Genomic DNA, 10,785 nt, shown 5'->3' on the forward strand with positions numbered 1-10,785 from the left:
TTCAGCGGTAAGCTCTGAACTTCACTCTGTGTATAAACTTTCTTCCTTTACACTAAAGAGATTGATGAAGGTTCTGGGTTCTCCACTGAGTGGTCTTCATCTCTCTGTGGATTCGTCTTTTGAGGCACAGGATATATTTCCTCTCTGTGTCTTTTGCAAGAATGCAGAAACATTAATAATTTTAATGTCTACCACACTTTATACAGCTTTTTTCACTGAAGCTGTTGTCTAAAAATGTCACATTCTTTGTCCCTCTGTCCTCTCCGGAGGGTTTTGCTCTATTCGTTGGTGATGGATCCTTTCTTGTAGTTTTGGTTGGGATATAAACAGCTTCTCGGAAAGAAGGGACATGCCCCATGTACCGGTGGGCTGTCAGGTCATCTTGTGCTGGTCTCACTCTGTCCAGTAGGAGTTGCTGGTCATGGCTTATTTCAATGGCAGAATCAAAGAAAGAGTAGCCATTTCAGGAGAAAGGCTAAATGTTGGAAATAATTAAAATAACTACAACTGATATACACTCTGGGGAGCCATACAATGTAGTTTTCTCTGCTGGTGCCAAATGTGTATCTGAAGTGAAATATAATCCTTCAGCCTCGGAGCAAGGAAAAGAAAAAAAAAATCAGACTCAGGAATGGTCATTGCAGTTGCTTGTTCACCACATTTGTGAACAGTGTACATCTGTTGACCAGCCCTAAATTCTACTTAACATATGAAATCTGATGAGAGATCACAGTCTGAATTAATAGATGTGATATGGTTTGAGTTTAATTAGCACATCTTTATGATTCCATGTTGAGGATTTGGCATTTAAAGAGAACTAGAGCAACATTCAGTAGCACAAACACTATAGTACATAGAGATTTAAAAATAAATCATAATAAAAAACACAAAGCCTATTGAATGCCACTAAAAGCCAAACCGCGTGGAGGTAGCCAGTCAAAAAGTACAGCCCTTGGAATTTACCGCCATGTCTGCCAATACCGCCATGTCTCTACTGCCAAGTCACATATGACATCACTGTGATCTTTGCAGAAGAAATAAAATAATAAAACAAATCCAAGTGATTTCAGAACCATCCTTATTTCCTTCAAAAACAAGCTTTAAAACATATTCTTTAGAATGCTGGTGATATTTTCTGGCAGGGATGGGTTTCTCTGGCCCCAAACTTTAACTCTCTGGAAACGGACCCCATGTGCTTGCACTCAGATTCCCTTTGTGATCCACTGTCTGTCCCTTGGAGGCTCCAGTGACAAGGCTGGTCCTTAATGACTCTCTGGGATATGCATGGCATCGATTAGAGACACACTATATGCGCTTTAACATGCAATTCAAGTGGTAAAATCCATAATAAATAAATCCTCCAATAGCATATCCATAAGCAAGATGGCCAATAGCTCAATCTTTCCTAAAATTATGTACTCACATACTCAGTAAAAGTTTACTTCATTCAGGGCTTTTTCTATCTATCATCGTTAATCTCACCTCTATTTTTTCAATATTCTATAATAACTTCGTGAATGTATTTCTATGCTGTTATATCTCTTAAAGCTATCCAGCTTTAAGATTTTGATTATGAGTAATTGTGTGTGTGTGTGTGTGTGTGTGTGTGTGTGTGTGTTTTCCCAAATAACAAAGAGGAGTCTCCAAGAGCTCCTGTTTTGTAGATGAAAATGATGTTACCAATTGGACATCAGTAGTCCATTTGCTTTGAGTTGTTTTTCCAGGTGGATTTATACTGATTGGTTCATTTGTCTCTTACCTGATCCTACCTCTCTTCCCCTCCACTATTTTTTCCCAACAATAATAAATATGTATTGTGTTGTCATTAGGCTGTGGAAAAGACTGAAACTTACAGGCCTAGTTTGATAAAAGTGTTCATGTCTTGGGCCTCCACTGCCCAGTTCTCTATTCAAGGATCAAGCCAACCACAGGCACCAAATGTGTCTGGTACTCTCCAAAAGTCTTTTAATTTCATTTGGATCCCTATTAGATACTGCAGAATTATAAAACTTCATATTTTTGAAAGTTATCTATGTGGTCAAAAATCTATCCGTGGAATTTTTAAAGGTAGTTTCTCGGTCTGGAGGAACAGAACAGGCATGTCAAACCAATTATATGTACAGCTGTCTAATTGCTTGCACATTTTAGCCCACTAGGAACTGTCACTGAAAGAGACAGAAGTAAACCTGGCCTTCGGTGTCCTGTGACTACCATGAACTCACAGTTGATGAGGACAGACCTCTTCAGTCATACAGTTCCAGAGGCATTTGTATCTACTTTAGGGGTAATGCTGGATTCTCAGTGTTGAAATTTAAGTAGCTGAATATTACCAGAATGAAACAAGATTGAAAAACCTCAGAAAAGGAAATTTTTCTTTTCTCTAAATACAAATCCTGCTTGAACTCCAGGAATGTAGATCAAGTCCATTATAATGTAACCAAAAGTGATGTCCTGATGAAAGTCAGAAATTTACAAATCCTATTCAGAGATGGATTTTTACAATGCATCTGGAATCCTTGACGCGAAGGAAAGTCCAGGCACCATTTTAAGCTCTGGATAAGTGATAAATAATGCAAAATTCCATTTTAAGGAGGAAGTTTGATCAGCACAAGCTCCCAGTATGTGAATGACTTAACTATCTATAATTCAGATAGCAGCAAATGTAATGCTATGGAAGCAACTAGGTGTCGTTATGATAAGTTCTTTGCAAATGTTCAGCAGCCTAGGGTATTTTTCTAAATCTAGAATTCAGATTCCAGTGGACTCTTGGAACTTCTTTTCAGAATATCACCCATGACCACATTTTGCTTTTTCTGAAATTATGGTGTGTCCGGTGGCCTTGCTCAGCTATCCTTCTCCCCTGATCACATACCCTTAACCAAAGGACCGTACCTGAAATAACGACTAACAGATTCAGGGCTTATTAAAATCCTAAACTATCCATCATTTATCTTTTGTGTCTTCCCTATTCATCTTTTGGGTCTACCATATCTTCTTTTGACAGAAATTTTCTGAAGGAAACAGTTTGCAGATTATCATCTGTAATTAACTTAAATTCAAGGATTTGAGTACTCTCCTTTAATTTCTTTTGGGGGTATGATCAGGGACTTCATTAGTAATCAATATATTTAATAAGTGTGTGGTGTGCATATTTGCTATATCACACACAGCATTCTAAACAACATATCATGTAACTCCTGCAGAGTTTCCAAATCTTGATTATTTAAACAAAAGCAGATTTACCTTGCAAATCTTTACAAAGATTTCCAACAACCAAAAGAGGAAAAAAAAAAAGGTTATTTGGTTTCAATCTAACATGTGCATCTATCTGGCCTTAATAATTTCCCTCTGTTTAGTTTCCATTAAAAAGGAGGTGGTTATACAATCCAAAGTGAATATTTATAAAAACTCAGAACTTTGTTTGATAGAATATATGTTAGTTCATACTGTCTTCAATACATTCAGATGTGAGTGTTTTTTTTTATTACACAAACCGTTGTGGAACTTAGTGTAATTCTGAAGCTGGGGGTGTGAAACCCACATCTGTTCCAAAGGGTCTCCTTTCCGTCAGGAAATTCCTCTTTCTAAAGATGCACAGATAGAATGTTGATTGCTTAGAAAACCAAGTTGCAATGTTCATCACTTTGCAAGCACCATGACGAATTACAGAGCATTGTTGTTTAAATTAAACGTTAAAGTAGGTTAGTCAAGACATTTATAATGGTGCATGTAATTAGCTCAAACACCAATGAAATATCAACAAATTAACTGTTTTTGAAGAAAAAAAAAAGTAATATTCGAAATACTCCAGTATGAGCCCTGGGACCTTTAAACAAATGATGTCACCCAGTCTGGGAGGCTTTGTCATGTTCAGTAAATTAGCACGGCCTAACCACAGCAGAAAATTTCCTTGAGCTGCAATAAAGACTAAATGCTTTCAGACTCCCATGATCCTTTGTAGCCATCATTTTAAAGCACTGCCTTGGTGAGCTAAACCTGTAAAGTTTTCTTTGGAGCGGCTGTGAGTTGATTAGATCTATTTCAGCCTAGTAGTGGTAATAGGCTCCTCTCTGCGAAACAGCTTACCCTCTGCTCCCCGGGCAGCTGGAGAGACTGGAATTAATCAGGTCTGCTGGGGACTTCCGCCGCGTTTCCGCAGGCCAGCGACTCTGGAATCATTTACCACAGACTCTGACTGTCAACTCTTTGTCATTTAGGCTTTTGATTATGCCTTCTTTCTTTCTCTCGCTTTCTTTCTTTTTTTTTTTTTTTTTCTTCAGGAAAGAAAATGGAAACGGATGCCAGATTATCCTAATGCAGAATTTTACATGTGACCTATACAGGTATCCGCGATCACCCTTGATCCATCCTTTAAAAAAAATAGAGGCATGTGATAAGGTAGTGAGGATCTGCTATTAAAATTAACTTTTTTTCTTCTTCCTTATTAAGATGTACCTCCAGCCAAAAGAAGGCAGACATTTGTAGGTACGTTGTCTTTTGAAGAACGGTATATTTGGAGATCTCGTGTTTGAAGGACCTTTATGATTTCCTTCGGCAGCTTTCCACAAAATGCTTGGTCTGTGTCTCTAGCTCAAATTTGTCTGTTTCAACATGTGCAGAATCACTACCTAAAACACAAAGCGTGTTAACATTCATGGCAAAACACTGCCAAGTACCCAGTGAAATGACAAAGAGACAGATTCAAGTCCACGTAAAAATCTATGAGTCTAATCTCAGTACTTGATTTTCTCAGATGCAAATATCTTGATAATTGATTTTATGCTTAAAATTCAAAAAAAAAAAATCCCATAATGTCATAACAAAAATAAACCAACCAAATCAGAGGACAATTTTACATTAAGAATTTTTATCTTGGGGCAACTTTTTCTTCAATTAAGCAACCCAGAATATTTTCTCTTATTTCAACGTTCTAATTGTTTGATAGTGTACTCCTTCCGAGGGGAACATACACCCAACAGATAGGGTAAAGACGTTTAAATATCTTCTCTAGGGAATAACCATAATAATTATATGTAAATGCTGAGACTTAATGTTTCTAAAATTGTGATACATAATATTCTAGGATAACTGTAATCCCCCCGAAAGCATTTTTGCAAACAATATTTTCTTTCACCTAATTGTATGAAGGCTGTAATGAGTCAAACAGAGAAATACTGTATGTTGTACACGCCAAGATGTAATGAATACATCAGGATCACGTAGCCCAGACCAACCAATGTGTTACAGAAACAGACAACAGACTAAATGTGTTTACCTTACGACATGAATGTCCTGCTTTCTGTACGAGTTTTCAGAGCAGGGAATAAAGAATCGTGGATTACATAGGGCTTGTGGACCCTACATGGGACGTAGCCTTCTCATTTGTCCTGCTGACACTGTTTAGGTCTGGGTGAGCCACAAATAGACATAAATAAAGATAGATTTGAGGGCTCACTTGCTGTGTGTGTGTTTGGTAGGTGGAGAGTGTGTACCTAAACCATCCCTTCCAAGAAGAGGGAATAAGATCTCAGTGGTTCAGCCCTAGAAAGAACGATGGGAAAGGCACACAGCTGTTGTACATGGTGCCAACACTGTGGGCTTATGCTATATTTTGGAGAATTGTATTTCTTTAAGGGATTCAGGCTTCCTTCAGATCATTCCGATCTAAATAACTCGGCAAAGCTTCTGCTTTCTGGCCCGCATTCCTTTCCCCCATCTCCTCTCCTCCGCCCCCCTCTCTCTGGTCTCCGGCTGCGGCTGCCACCTCACTCTTTCTTCTGTTGGGGCGGGTAGGGTGCCTAGGTGCCTCCCGAGGGTCCTCACCTACATTGCTCATTAGCCACCCTTCAGAAGGGAAAACCATCCCGCCACGATGCTCTCTGCTGCCTCGTGGTCCCCACAGGCCTGGAGACGGTGACTTCTCCGCTACTCTCAGGGGTCCCAGGCATCGGGGCTACGAAAGGGTGTTGCTGGGCCTATCTGGCGTTGCGCCTTGCAGTAATGCAGCATGCACTTGGCCAAATTCAATGAGAGAGAGGGAGAGAGATTGGGGGAGGGAGAGAAGGAAAGAGGAAAAGAGAGAGAGAGAGAGAGGGAGGGAGGGAGGGAGAACCGTGCTCACTAATTGAGCTATTTAACAGACTGTAGAGCTATCTGGAGAGCAGCCAATCATTACTCAGTGTCTTAATAGTACAGAGACTCTAGCATCATTCCAAGTAAGTTTCACATATTTGTTTGTTTGTTTTATTTATGCTTGTCTTGGGGGGTGTGTGTGTGGGAAGAGTGGGAATAAGAGCAGAGATGGGGGAGGGTGTAAAAGGAGAACCACTGTGCCTTGTGTGTCAATCCAAACACTGAAGGAGGAAAAGCCATTGTGGTTCTCAGATTGGCAAGAAAATTCACAGGGGCAAAAAAAAAAAAAAAAAATAGGTTAAGATTTTTACAGCACTTTGTCTTTATAAAGTTTCTTTCTTGCTTCCCCTTAAATAGGTCACCTTCTCCCTTCCTGGAACACTTCTTTGGTCTTTTGTCATTGGCCCTTTTCGGAGGGGCACTGACCTGTCCGGCTGTCTTTACTGCCCGGCTTGGGGCTGGAGCTATGCTCACAGGCTCTGATGATTTTCTTTGGGAACCGCCCTTGGACGCAGCGGGTTTGTTGATTGGCAAGAAGGCTGGAGAGGAAAGACTCCTGCTAACCCAGACCCCTCTTTTCTTTCTAGACTTGGCCCCAAAGCTCCCTTTTCCTGGAAGCTTCTGGGATGACTCCCTCTCCATTTCTCCATTCAATCCTTTGTATGCACATTTGACATCCGTGTGTTCACGTGGCACCTATTCCTACGCCTTGATTTCTTTCCGAGCCCTTTGGTGTCTGCTTCATCTTCTTGATCAGAATGTAAGCCTGCTCGATGTGGGAACCGTATCTTCCAATTCTTTTATTTTTTTCCGACAATACTTTCTCTCATACTTTGTGGGCTGAAAGCATTTATTAAGGTTTCTTTACTGAACTACTGGGGGGAAAAGTAGCTGTTAGATGAAGCTGCCATTTCCTGAAAATCTTGGCCAAGTCGTGAAAATTCTCTGTGCCTCATGTTATCAATATTAAGAACGACCACAATGATGTCTTTTCAAATGTTCTATGGAAATTAATGGATAATTAATGGCGACAGTGCAAAGATAGTGATTAAGAGGGCTGGCTCTGGAGCCAGGATGCCTGGTGTGAACCCTGGATCTGCGCAGACTAACAGTTCAATGATTGTAACGCTCTGAATTTACCGTTCAGTTTTAGGCGTAACAGTTATTGCATGTTGACTTTGCGCCAGCCACGGTGACAAGCACTTTATCAGCATCACCACCACGGCACCCGTAGGAAACAGATACGGTTATTATTCCCATTTTTACACATGAGTAAGGTCAAGGGGTGAACACCGTGCTTGATATATAGTAGGTACTCAATAACGGTACCTCCGAAGCCGTCTGATGAATTTGAAGTTTGCTGAGAGCTGAAAGTAAAGGAGCGACCAGCTCACATGTCCTCTTTCCCATCTTCCTCAGCTCGTCCCCGGGGCTGTGCTCTAGGATCCAATGCAAGCCTGGGACAATGTATATTCAGCCTTGAGCACAGTTTACAGTGACGGCAGAAATAAACAGAGTGAAGCCTGCTCGCGTTCTCGCCAAGCCCGCTCTCCCACACGGCGCATTCCTATCTGAATGTCCCAGCCAAGGGCCCATAAAAGGGTTTTACCACTGAGATTGGCTTCTCCTCAAACTGTCAGAGCCATTGCCAAGCGCTGCTGTCAAACAGTGGCACATCTTTTCCTTTTCAAATTCTGAGATTCTCTACGGCTTGAAAAAAAAAAAAGTGCATTTGTCTATGTATGTGTTGTTTGTGTTTCTTTGTGTGTGTGTTCTCAGACACCAGGGGTGACTTCTGTTTTGGTCTAATTTATAAATGATTATATCAGTAACTGAACTTGTCTGAACACTGAACACACACTATAGATGTGTCTAGAATTTAGTGAGCAGTTGGTGTGCTTTATAAATGCTAAAAAACGTATTTGCCATAGTTCAGTATTTTCCTTGTGTGATCCTCTTTTAAAGATTACAATGATTTTTTTTTTTGTTTTAAACTTCGGTGATATATTTTTATTTTTATTATTAAAAATAGACATCGTGGCATCTTTATTTCTAAACCACTTGATTCACTTTTCTAAAAATTGTAAGGTATCCATGATAGGACCTTTTAAGATCTAAACTCATTTTTTAAAGTGTTCCCAGTTTTATGAATTAAAAAAAAGTAACCAACATTCAAAGACGATTAGGATGGTCTCACAATAATTCCATCTGGCATTATTGATTATTTTTGATACTTTTAAACAAGAACACTTTCTGAAATAATTATATTCTCCACTTGCTAAGCGCTTATTTCATTAAATCCTAATAGAAGCCGGAGGGAGAGATGTCATCCCCATTTCGCAGATGAGGACAGTGAGGCTGAGAGAAACAATTCCGTTTTCCAGGCCACGTAACAGGTAAATGTCAGAGCTTACGTCATAGCTGGGGTCCACGACACCAGTCTGAGCCCTCTGACTGCTGTGCTGTCTCGCATCCAGAGTTTCACAGTGAAAAGGCATCAGGAACTCCTTTTGTGTACAGACTAGCATAGGAGCCAGATTACAGTCCAGATAAAATGCAGACTCCAGGTGAATCTGAATTTCAGATAAACAACTCTTAATATTTTTAGTAGTATGTTGCATGGAACATACTTAATACTAAAACCAAAATTCACTGTTTACCTGAAATTCAGATTTAACTGGGTGTCCTGTATTTTTATTTGCCGAACCTGGCCGCCCTAGTCCGAACGCACTCAGAAAGAGCTTGGAACAGTAGATTATCTCTGGCTCCCCCTCTGGAAAATTCCCTTTTGCCGTCGAGGAGGTCCGAGGATCTTTGCTTTCTTCCCCACTAACCCTTCAGAGCCTGGCCCTTTCTTCCCTTCCTGCCGCCACTTGCCCTGATGAAGCCTCTGGAAGCTCCAGATGGCAAATGCAGCATCTCCACGGCGGGGAGCCCCCGAGGGCCTGGCCCTGCTGCTGCTGCTCTGGCCTCCGGGCTGCCTGCTTCGCTGGGTGCGGTGCCCGGGCTGGGCCTGCCATAGCTGCTGACGGCCAGTGACCTCGGAGACTTAGTGATGCTGCGCTTTTAGGTTCAGGCTCTGCAGTCCCGCAGCCTAGGTCTGGGCCAGGAGTACTGAGCACCCTACTCTGCTCCGATGACTGTCTTGCTGCCCGTCCCAGAGGACGTTCCCTACTAGCTTCTCCAGCTCTGTGTCCCTAGGTCCCAGCTCCCGAGCCCACGGGCGTGTGGGCATATCCGCACGCCACGGTTTGTGCTTCTTCGAGCCAGCCCTCGGCTCATCGTCAGGCGCTGAGCAAAGAGACGCCTGGCTCTGCGGCCCCGCTTATGCTTCATCGGGATTATTTTTCTCCGGGCGAAAATGACCGAGCATGAGATCCAGGTCCCGAGGTGCAGGTCGGAGTGGACATTTATGGGAGGTAGCCCGATACCGTGCAGAGGTAGACGGGCCTGGCTGTCCGTCAGCTCGTGCAGGTATCCTCTGGTTGACGTCAGACAAGTTCAATCCCTGCACGCTCCACGTGTCCCCCAAGGGGTCCGGATCTCCAGCGATTCCTGAGCGTTTGGGAAAAAAAAGGCGTTCTTGACTTGATCCAACCTTTCAGCAATTCCAACAGAGGTGGTTCAATTCCCGAGAGACGCCATAACAGCACTTATTCTGCAACCATTATGAGAAATCCCGGGGTACCTGCGACACAAAGCCGAGCCCGGGCTTCCTGGAAACCCTCACGGCACATCCAAGCATCTGGCCGCCCGGCCTAGCCACCTCCTTCCTGGTCACGTCCTGGACCGCGTCGTGGGATGGGCGCCAGTGTAGTGTGTTGGGACCCGATCTGGGTTCAGTGCCCCTGGGCGAGTTCTGAACCTCAGTTTCCTCCGTCTAGAAACGACAGATAAGAGTTACCTGATAAACAGTGTTGTGACAACCTGTCCCAGAGCTTCAGTCATAGCAGAGATTAGAGGTGCTCCAATACCGTCCTTATTAGAGTCAGCATTGCTAGCTCTGGCGTTACACCAAAGTGGGTGTACAGGCTGCCTATGGACACATGATCAGATTCTTAGAATAGCTTCTTATGCTCCTTAAAGCTGTGCTGACTGCAGGTACCCGGTAACCTCATGTGACCACTGGGCACTTTACTTTCATTTATTTTATTTTACTTCTTGGCCACGCCATGTGGCTTGCGGGATCTTAGTTCCCCGACGAGGGATCCAACCAATGCCCCCTGCACTGGGAGTGTGCAGTCTTGGCCACTGGACCGCCAGGGAAGTCCCTCGTCGAGCGCTTTAAATGTGACGTGCTGTATATGGCAAAGACACGCTAGATTTTGAAGACGTAGCATGAAAATGAGAATTTAGAGCATCTCATGAATAAATGCTTGTATCATTACATGTTAAAGTGATAATAACTTGAAAATATTGACTTAAAATATATTATTAAGGTTATTTTCACCTGTGTCTTTTTACTTATTTTGGATGTGGCTGCCAGAAAATTGAAAATTATAGACGTGGTTCACGTCTGTGCTGGTATTATATTTCTATTGGACAGAGCTGCTCTAGGGAATCCAAGTTATAAGCCTAAAAGGAAAGGCAACTCAGCTGAACCCTTTCGTTTTTGTTCCATTTCCCTCTCTTTATCTCTGTGTTCTAGGGAGA

General features: G+C 42.3%; 2 long non-coding RNA genes across 2 annotated transcripts in view; both read left to right on the forward strand.

Moving 5' to 3' along the window:
• LOC136792114 (uncharacterized) overlaps positions 1-4,705 on the forward strand; it is a 56,063-nt gene extending 51,358 nt beyond the window's left edge. The window contains exons 3-4 of the long non-coding RNA XR_010835333.1: positions 4,281-4,343; positions 4,450-4,705. This is a non-coding gene — a long non-coding RNA (uncharacterized lncRNA). The remainder of the gene's footprint in view (positions 1-4,280; positions 4,344-4,449) is intronic.
• Positions 4,706-6,685: 1,980 nt separating this feature from the next.
• LOC136792061 (uncharacterized) lies at positions 6,686-9,421 on the forward strand. Its single transcript, XR_010835223.1, has 3 exons — positions 6,686-6,892; positions 8,441-8,528; positions 9,334-9,421. It is a non-coding gene; the product is annotated as an uncharacterized lncRNA (long non-coding RNA).
• Positions 9,422-10,785: the final 1,364 nt, after the last annotated feature.

The sequence above is a fragment of the Kogia breviceps genome, chromosome 11 (genome assembly GCF_026419965.1).
Source record: "Kogia breviceps isolate mKogBre1 chromosome 11, mKogBre1 haplotype 1, whole genome shotgun sequence".
Taxonomy (NCBI): Eukaryota; Metazoa; Chordata; class Mammalia; order Artiodactyla; family Physeteridae; genus Kogia; species Kogia breviceps.